General features: G+C 41.6%; 1 long non-coding RNA gene across 1 annotated transcript; it reads left to right on the top strand.

Annotated features, from left to right (window-relative positions):
* The first annotated feature begins 2,142 nt into the window (after positions 1-2,142).
* On the top strand, positions 2,143-5,645 carry LOC123608029. Its single transcript, XR_006717047.1, has 3 exons — positions 2,143-2,258; positions 5,204-5,392; positions 5,601-5,645. It is a non-coding gene; the product is annotated as an uncharacterized LOC123608029 (long non-coding RNA).
* Positions 5,646-10,520: the final 4,875 nt, after the last annotated feature.

Below are 10,520 nucleotides of genomic sequence, written 5' to 3'. Positions count from 1 at the left end.
TGTGTATCTATATATACACATATATGTGTTTAGCCTAATATTTAGAAAGAAATCAAACTATCTCAACATACACATATAGAGATGATTATTTATTTTTGAGAGAGAGAGAGAAAGATCAGGGAGGTGCAGAGAGAGAGGAAGACAGAGGATCCAAAATGGGTTTTGTGCTGAGAGCAGAGAGCCCCATGTAGGGCTCGAACTCAACAACTGTGAGATTGTGAGCCAAAGCAGAAGCGTAACCAACGGAGCCACCCAGGTGTCCCTAGAGATGATTATAAATAGGTAAATATATAATGTTTCTTTGGAGGTCATTTTCATGGCCTCAGTAAGCATTTAAATGACTCAGTTGATAGTAATATGCTATTTGTTAGATGGCTTATAATTCTGAGCACATCCAAATTGTGTGTGCAGGTAATCAGACATTCTGGATGACTCTCTCAAGGTCTTCTCATGGTCCATGTGGATATCTTCTGAATGATGGAATTTGAGTATTAGTCTTCTGTGCTCGAAATCGATGTACAAAAGAATTTATATACATAGATATGTATGTGTGTATATATATGCATATATATATTTTTTAGTACTATATATATATATATATACACGTTCTTTAGTATGATATATATGAATTCTTTTCATATTTATGTTTATGCATATAATTGTGAGTGGTGACTTTTATTTTATTATTGTTATTGCTTGTTTTGTTGTATATAAAGCTCTTTTATGCGGTAGAGAGGTATGCCTAATATGAGTAATTTATTGGCCTAAATGATATTGTAACTTTCAGCCAAAATGCAGTCCTTGTGTTTTCCAAACTGATGTATTTGATTTTCTTTAATCTACTTTTCCTTTCTTTGGATGTTAAGCTGCATCTCCGCTAATAATAGCAAATTGAAACTTTTCCCCATACATACATTATTTTAAAAACCTAAACATCCATCCCACATTAAAAATATTTGACCAGTCTCTCTGAAATTGACTTAGAATAATTTTGTAAGTTTTACCAATCCAATCGTTTTAATACTTCATGATATCTCATTTTATATTTCATCAAATAAATAAGAATAATTATCTAAAAGTGTTCTTCAAGGAGAACAGTTTAAAAGAATTTGGAGAGAAATGTAGTACTTTCTGTAAAAGGTGCTTATGGGAAATATTTCCTTTTTTATGACATTTTATGTTTATCAAGGTAATATATACACACTCAAATAGTAATACGTTTTATAATGAACACCACTCTTCCCCAAACCCCAAGAGACAATACTTTGAACTTTTTCATTGTTATCTTTGGTATTTACATTCATATTGCTGAATAACATGCTTTCTCTGAGATTTCTCCATTTATCAATTTTAGAATAATTTATTGCCTTTCTATTACAGTAGTTCAGGATTAGCTCCCTTATGTCAACTTCACCTTTTTCCTCTTATCTCATCTTCCCAAAAAAAGATAAAATGTAAGATAAAATGCTTAAGGGGGACTTGTTTGGCTTAGTCACTTAAGCAACCAACTCAATTTCGGCTCAGGTCATGATCTCACAGTTCGTGAGTTCTAGCCCCGGGTCAGGCTCTGTGCTGCCAGCGTGGAGTCTGCTTGGGATTCTCTCTCTCCCTCTCTCTCTGCCCCTCCCCTGCTTGTGCTTTCTCTCTCTCTCTCTCTGTCAAAATAAATAAGTTTAAAAAATAAAATATTTAGGGGCACCTGGGTGGCGCAGTTGGTTAAGCGTCCGACTTCAGCCAGGTCACGATCTCGCGGTCCATGAGTTCCAGCCCCGCGTCAGGCTCTGGGCTGATGGCTCAGAGCCTGGAGCCTGTTTCCGATTCTGTGTCTCCCTCTCTCTCTGCCCTTCCCCCGTTCATGCTCTGTCTCTCTCTGTCCCAAAAATAAATAAACGTTGAAAAAAAATTTTTTTTAAATAAAAAATAAAAAAATAAAAAATAAAATATTTAATCAATATTCAGCATTTACATTATTTTGATTATATAAATACTGTTCATTTCTGAGCCCAGATTGTTTTCCTTTTTCAGACAATGACAGTGATAAGCTCACTTTTTCATTGCTCAGTTTTCTATGTACCTAACTCCTCACCAATGCTCCAAAATATTCACCCATTTGTTCACTCATTCATTCATTCATTCAACAAATATGTACTGAGTAACAGCTCTGTGTTGGGCACCATACCAGTTCCTACAGACTCATCGGTGGACAAAACAAACCAAAATCTGTGCTTTTTGACAGCTTCAGTTCGAGTGGGGAACAGGTAAACAATTTAAAGCTGACATAGTGACTAAGTTTTATGTTGCTTTAGAATATGGGATGTGCTCCGGGGAAAAATTAAGAGCACATCACAGAGGTGAGTGCAACCAATGGGGAAGTAGGGGATGCGGAATATGCTGAAGGAGGTTCTGTAATTCAAAATAGGTGGGCAGAGTAGCCCTCACGGAGGTTACATGTGCGCAAAGCATTGAAGAAAGTGAAAAAATGAGCCAGGTAAGTAAAGGGGGCTACAGGGGAAAGTCCATGCAGGGGCAACATCAGAGGCAACTAGAACCCTGGAGAAAGACATGCTTAGGATGTTAAAGGACCCATAAGGGTGCTCTGATTGCCGGGACAGAGAGAACATGGAAGAAAGCGACGGAAGGTCACCGGGGCCAGATTATATTCCATTTGTAGGTCTTTATTTTCTTTTAAGGTGGTTTTTTTAAAGTTTTACTTTATTTATTTTGAGAGAGAGAGAGAGACAGACAGACAGCACGAGCAGGGGAGGGGCAGGGAGAGAGAGAGAGAGAGAGAGAGAGAGAGAGAGAATCCCAAGCAGGCTCTGTGCTATCAGCACAGAGCCTGAAGCAGGATTCCATCTCATGAACCAGGAGATCATGACCTGACCTAAAACAAAGAGGTGCTCCGCTGACTGAGCCACCCAGGGGCCCCCTGTAAGTCTTTATTTTTTATGGCCTGAGAGGTTTTGTTTTAGCTTCAAACCAAAGTTATTTCATCTGCGGGCAATGATTAGTTTACTTTTTATCTAACAGGGTACAGCTACTTCAGATAGGTCCACATACTCAGAGGGTCCCATAGACAGAAAATAACTAGTCTACATTACAAGTAGCCAAAGACTCAAACGTTCTATTTACGCCACATAGGAGGCAGTGAGTTTGGTAGACAGGAATGCTGATTCCTTCAGCCGTGCACGTCTTTGGGTGCTTAGGTGGGTAGCCTCAGTTCTTCTGTTCCTTGGGTGTAGCATCTTCAGTTACAATATCACGTACATCATTTCTCTGTCTTCCTAAGCGGGGCAGTCCTGTTATATACGTGGTCATTTTCGCCTTGGCATGGATCCTGAGCTTCACCCTGCTTAACGGAATCTCTGTTCGCACCATCAACGTCCAATTCTACCCGATAAGATGCAAACTGGATGAAATCTATTTCAGACTGTCCTCTAGAACAAAACAAAAGCTATCTCTCTTCGTGCGATAAACATTTTTCCATCTCCTTTGCTTTAATTAGTGCTGCTAAATATATTAAAAGCTGTACAGGACGTAGGCTCAGTATTACACGAATAAGAAAACCAACATGAAGGCATAATAGCTTCTCAACGTTTCTGTTAATCCAGCAAGGAATCTTAGCAGAGCATTGTCTGTAAGACTGCATACAATGCTACCTTTATATGTATTACTGCAGTTAACCTCTGTAACCCTGTGCCTGCCCAGATTTGTCAATTATTTACTCCAACTTCCAGAAGAGCGCTAGAAGTTGCCACAGTAAGTGTGCGACAAGGCGGGATCGGAGCTGGTGGCAGCATGTCCAGAAAGACATCAGCAGACCTATGCCCCAGTCTTGCTCAGCTAAGAAAGAGAATACCTCTTTCCCCCCCACAAGAAAAGACAGTAAGGTTGACCACCCTCCCTACCAGGCCACAAAAATATGGCCCAATGATTTGTCCTGGATACTCTAAACTTCTGCCCATACATTTTCAGGTCAAACTCTAGATTTCAATACATCAAAATAGTTAGCTCTTAAATAATCTTGAGGGAACGGTTATTTGTAAGGCGATTTTCAGAAAGGACGGACTTGTAAACAGAGCAGAATGGCGATTAATATTCAAGAGACTGCCTCCAACCCTTCCCTGGGCAGCATGGACGTTCGTATAAGGCCGGCTGGTGTTGGCCTCTGCCCAGGGAGTTCATTCCTGTGAATCCTGGGAAAGACTTTGTTATAACAAAGTTATAGTGCAGCAGAGACCCCACCATGAAGGGTGAATTCAAGGCTTTGTTCGTAGCAAAAGGGGTTTAGAGAAATTTGCAAATCCTAAAATGTCTCAAAAAGGAGCGGACCCAGCAAAATATTTTGCAGCCCTTGCAATTTAGAAATAATGTGATTCTCAAAGACAACCCATAATAGAATCCACTGAACAAGAGTTGCCTGGCTCCCCAGGGCTTAGCCTGATTGGGCAGAACAATTTAACTCAGGGATCCCACTTTGCGATTCAGCAGGAAAACACAGACATGTGTCCTAAGAAATAAAGAAGGACATGATGAAATGCTCCAATTCTCTTTCGTCTACCCTAAACGGTTTAGATATTTGGGGGTTTTAGCACAGCCTAATTCTTTCAGTAAAGCCTAGGATGGCTTACCCAATCATTCAAGAGGACTATTTACCCATGTTCCTCTCCGATTGCCGTGGGGGTTCACATGAAACGTTAGATGGGATTACTCATTTTAAAACTTGCCACTTCAGAATCACCCAGAGCTTTCATTTCCCGGCTAAGAGGCCTGAGAAACGTCATGATTACCTCTGGACTGAGATGGCAGGCTGCGTCAGAGAATTTTGAGAATGTTATTTCTCTGAACGCAGGCGGCTCAGAGAGCCGAGCACCTGCAAATAGGTTAATGAGCCTCAAAATTGCTGGAGTTGTCGAGACCAACTGTTGAGAATTCCCGTGGAGTTAAGTAGGATGTGAATCCGGCTCTGAGTAAATATCATTACCCATGGTTTGTGACTTCCTGCTCTTGGGTTTTGCAGTGTGCGTGGGTTTTTCCCCTCCAGCTCAACTGTTTGGTAGCAGTTGGGTTGAGGGTGGCTGTAAGTATTCTTTAAAATGGCTCTCTTGGTAGGCAGAGGCCCTGGTGTTTCTTCCTGGAGCTATCTGAGCCATAGAGTACTTTTTAGAGAATTCATTGCATTTTATTCATGTTTCTGTGCCAGGAAAACAAGCAATCGGCTCATGTTCTCAGAAGAAGTACGGTGACGGGTCACTCGGAGTGTCGCATTTTTATGTTGCAGCAGTCAAAAACAGCAATAGCGTTCTGGGCTCCGAACCCAGGCCCTTTTCGATCCAAAGCCACAAATGCTATTCTGATGACCTGGACGGAGAACATTTGCAGCATATTTTTGGTATGTTTTAGTGTAAATGTCAACTCTGGTTAAAGTACATCATAAGAGGGGCACCTGGGTGGCTCAGGTGGTTAAGCGTCCAACTCTTGATTTCCACCCAGGTCATGATCTCACGGTTGGTGGGTTCCAGCCCCACGTCGGGCTCTGCGCTGACAGCGTGGAGTCTGCTTGTGACTCTCTGTCTCCCTCTGTCTCTGCCCCTCCCCAGCCTGAACTCTCAATAGGCATTTATCCACGGGATACAGGTGTGCTGTTTCGAAGGGACACATGCACCCCATGTTTACGTCAGCGCTATCGACAATAGCCAAAGTATGGAAAGAGCCCAGATGTTCGTCGGTGGATGAATGGATAAAGAAGATGTGGTATATATATACCATAGAGTATTACTTGGCAATCCAAAAGAATGAAATCTTGCCATTTGCAACTACGTGGATGGAACTGGAGGGTATTACGCTAAGCGAAATGAATCCATCAGAGAAAGACAAAAATCATATGGCTTCACTCACATGAGGACTTTAAGAGACAAAACAGATGAACATAAGGGAAGGGAAACAAAAATAATATGAAAACAGGGAGGGGGACAAAACAGAAGAGACTCATAAATATGGAGAACAAACAGAGGGTTACCGGAGGGGTTGTGGGAGGGGGGATGTGCTAAGTGGGTAAGGGGCACTAAGGAATCTACTCCTGAAATCATGGTTGCACTCTATGCTAACTAAATTGGATGTAAGTTTTAAAAATTAAAAAAAAATTTTTTTAATTAAAAAACCCAAATAAGTGAGTAAATAAATAAATAAATAAACATTTTTTTTTTTTTTTTTAAGTGTTATCATAAAAGGGCACCCAGGTGGCTCAGTCGGTTAGGCGTCCGACTTCGGCTCAGGTCATGATCTCGCGGCTCATGAGTTCAAACCCCACAATGGGCTCTGTGCTGACAGCTCAGAGCCTGGAGCTTGCTTCGGATTCTGTGTCTCCCTTCCTCTCTCTGCCCGTCCTCGCTTGCGCTCTATCTCTGTCTCTCCCTCAAAATGTTTAAATAAACGTTAAAACTAAATTAAAAACAATTTTTAAAAGTGCATCATAAAAACACAAAGTGCACCCATGGTAAGTGTATAGCTCCATATATTGTCACAAAATGAGCACGTCCAGGAGACTATAATTCAGATCAAGAAACAGGACAGTCTCAGTACCCAGAAGACCCTCCCCCATGCCCTCTCCAGGGCTAGCCTCTCAGGAGGAGCGACTACCGCGACTTCCAACACTTGGGGTTCTTTTTTCTTTGTTTTGAACTCTGTACAGATGGAATCATAGAGTGTGACTCTCATATCTGGCTTTTTTCAACTATGCAGAGATTTTATGCATCTGTCCTTATTACAAACGTTCTACATCACTGTCCCATTGACAAGGAAACCATTAATCTGCCCGGTGCGACAGTTTGCTTGCTTCAAAACGCACCAAGTAAAGACATTCACGTCGGAAATAAATGTATACATGGCTGCATTATATGCTTCAGCCTGCCAATAAGCACATCCGGTTTCTAACAGAGGAGGAAAGGAACATCCACTGGGCCTTTTTAAAGGCAGAAGAGAACCTGGGCTTTGCTGTGCAGCCACGATACGAAATTAAAAGGATGGTGGGAAACCAAGTTGGGGGACTCTGTGCTTTGAACTGAAGCATAAGGGTAGTGATGTGCACACAATGTTGATGGGTCAGCACGGAAGATGAAAGACTGCTGTATGATGGCACATGGTATGTGTTCCCCATAAACAGGCCACTGCAGGTGATATCTTACTTCCTGTAGTTGGTAGTTCACATTATTAGACAAGTGACTTCCTTAGCGTCTGGTCAAGGAAAGGACAAGCATCGTCATCATCATCAGATCATCTTTCATGTCTAAGCTGAATTGAAACAGTACGACTTTGTCACTGATGGTAACGCAAGGCCAAGGATTCAGAATAGTCGGAGTCATAATGGCAAGTCGCGAAATAATTTGAGGTTATTGCTGCGTGCAAAAATATATAGGGGCCAACTTTACAGCAAGTAAGTTATGGGATTATCTTATCACATGCATGGGCACCACAAATGCAACTGGAGGTTTATTTTACCATGCATCAAGCCTAACAACTAGATTCCAAGTGAATCGAGCACTTGTTTGGAAAAAAAAAAGTAATCAACTACGGATTATTTCAATAACAGCCAGAGTTCCTTCCTGAGTTGCCTGCCAGCAAAAGGCAGGGGGTTTATGCCACTTATTTTTGAGCAAACCACAGTTCTCTAATATGGCTGATCCCTCCCAGTCTAAACATTTTCTCTGAAAATGTGAAACCCTGCAATTAAATCTTCCTCGCCGAAACAGGGAGAGTTCACTGAGCTGAGAAACCAAGTGCAGCTCCCATAGAGAAGACTGTGATTGGAGGGAGGGAGTGTTGTCTGGTGGGAAGATCCACTGATAGCATGAAAACAGGAGGCTGCGGGAGGAGAGGAGGGGAGAAAAACGCATGTGCGCCTCTGAGACCTGCTATGTTCAAACAGACGTTCAAAGCTGGTTGGGTGTGTGTGTTTGTCTCTGAGACGCGGGAATACTGACAATACTCAAAATATTTCTTACGACAAAGATCACCTTTGAATTAAATAAGCTTTGCCTGTGATGATTTTCCTTCTAGTCATGTTTTGCCTTGGGAAGACAGGAAAGAGCTTTACTAAAAAAAAACAGGGGATTTGTTAATACAGTGATTCACTGGGTTGAAAAGTGGCATCTAATGTTTCACAAGTGTGATCTTTCCTCCTTGAGGATCTTATTTGTTAGCACTTAACCACAGTGGTGTTTCACAGAGGGTCACTTTGGGAGAGGTCCAGAAATTCCTGTCTTTCCCTCTGACTGTTGCATTGATGACAGTTGGGGGAGGCTGGGGAAGATGATTTGCTCCCCAGAATGTAATAAGTCACATAAAGATTCTGCCTTTGAGAGTGAGCACGAGGGCACTGGAGGCAGGCACCTGTTTGGATCACCTGCTAAAAATACACCTTCATTATCTTGCCACATGTCCCCAAGTCCCCAAAATTAAGGTAGTTTAAGGCAAGCTATCTCCAGAATGCCCTGCTGTTAAAATATGTTCATTCTTCTCCCAACAGACATTTATCAGGCCTAACAGCTGCCGGGTGTGTATAGTCCCAGGTGTAGCAAAAAGGGAGAGAAAGCAGCAATTGAGTAAGGCACGCCATCCCTATCTTTGTATTAAGGAAGTGACGTGATTTTGTGTTTTAGAACAAACACCCTACTGGCAACTAAGTGGGCATTAGGAGAGGGGAAACATGGACAAGATTTACAAAGCTACTATGTTGAATAGTCCAGGCGTGTGTGGATGAAGGCCTTGACCTCAGTCGGTGATCACTGGGATGGAGGCAGAGTAAGTATCTGGGAAATACTACAGCCTTCACCGCTCAGTATGGTAGCCATGAGCCACGTGTGGTTACTTAAATTCAAATTGAAATGAATTAAAATTAAATAACACTCAAAATTCCATTAGCCCCACTAGCCATATTTCAAGTGTTCAATAGCCATGCCTAGCTAGTGGCTATCTTACTGGGCAGTGAAGATAAAGGATGTGTCTGCATTTGCAGGAATTTCTGTTGGGCAAAGCTAGGAAGGCCTTTGTTGTTTCAAGACTTTATAATTAACTGTGAAGTTGATGACACAAGAATTTGTAGTATTGTAGGAGCATTAATTTGAACCATACTGTGGTTTGATAGACGAGAAGTAGTTGCTTGGCTATTGGTGAGCTATATGGTCCCTGATGCCCCCTCCAAAACTGTCATCTCAATGATAATTGGTGATTATGGAACTGTCCCGCATAACACATGTATATATATATATATATATATATATACACACAGTATTATGTATTATGCCGTATTATGTATGTAGAGATCATCTATTTCTATACCTATATCTAGATTTAGATTATAGACTTTTTTTTAAGTTTACTTATTTATTTTGAGAGAGAGTGCACAAGCAGGGGAGGGACAGAGAGAGAGGAAGAGAGAGAATCCCAATCAGGCTTTATGCTATCAATGCAAAGCCTTACACCAGGCTTGAACTCACGAACCGGGGGATCATGACCTGAGCCTAAATCAAGAGTCAGAAGCCAACTCAGCCACCCAAGCACCCCTAGATTATAGATTTAGATCTAGGTATATAAAACATCAGAGTCCTTCAAAAAAAAAAAAAAAGTATGCCAGGATGCATGATGGAAATGTCCGTGAACAAGAAAGGGGAAAAGAACGAGGGTGGACAGGCAGAGTCTTCCAACGGTGCAGGTATGACACCTGAAAAGGCGAGAGGGAAGGAAGGCAAACCGAGTAAGAAGAATCTCAGAGTGTGACAAAGGTCCAAGAAAAATTCAGCCAGGCTGATAAGGACTCCTTGAGGTCAATGTCACCAGTCAGGAGAGTCCCAAGTATCACAGGAATGGGTCTGCATTGGTTAGTATCCCCATGTGCTCAATCAATGTCTGGGAGCAGCCTACAGGAAACATGGCCTTGGTTTTCAATGTGGGAGTGGGTTCAGAGGGAATCAGTGGGGTCCCTCAGATATCATGTTGTCTGGGTGCAGAACACCTCAGCAACACCTTTTCATGACTTCCACAATAGTGGATGTTGTATTATTTTTATATATATGCAATAAAGAATAGATCTACATTTTATGGTATCTTGTATCTAATACAAATATGTTATATATAATACCTAATACTTCAAATGTTAAAATATTAGATATATTTGATAGTGTGCTGTGTTTATAATTATTATGTACTCAAGAACTGGGGAATTCGTACAAATGCTTGTGATAATCAAAGACTTCCTGTGATTAGGTGGTAGAATCAGAAAGACTTGATGGGATACTTCCCCCCCAAAGGTGGAGTAGACATATTTTCTTTCTTCCTCCCACTAAATACAACTAAAACCCCTGGGCATTGTATATGAAACAAACATAAGGAGACTCTGGAAGGTGGAGAGAAGAGGCAGACTAGCTAGGAATCAGGACCTGAGAAATGACATGATGGTAAGTTCCCTGGGTTTTCTTTGTGCCCTACATGTCCCAAACTGGGCACTAGAAAAGCCAATTAGCCAG

The sequence above is a fragment of the Leopardus geoffroyi genome, chromosome B2 (genome assembly GCF_018350155.1).
Source record: "Leopardus geoffroyi isolate Oge1 chromosome B2, O.geoffroyi_Oge1_pat1.0, whole genome shotgun sequence".
Classification (NCBI taxonomy): domain Eukaryota; kingdom Metazoa; phylum Chordata; class Mammalia; order Carnivora; family Felidae; genus Leopardus; species Leopardus geoffroyi.
The sequence above is the reverse complement of the archived record's forward strand: the minus strand, read 5'-3'. Positions and strand labels throughout refer to the sequence as shown.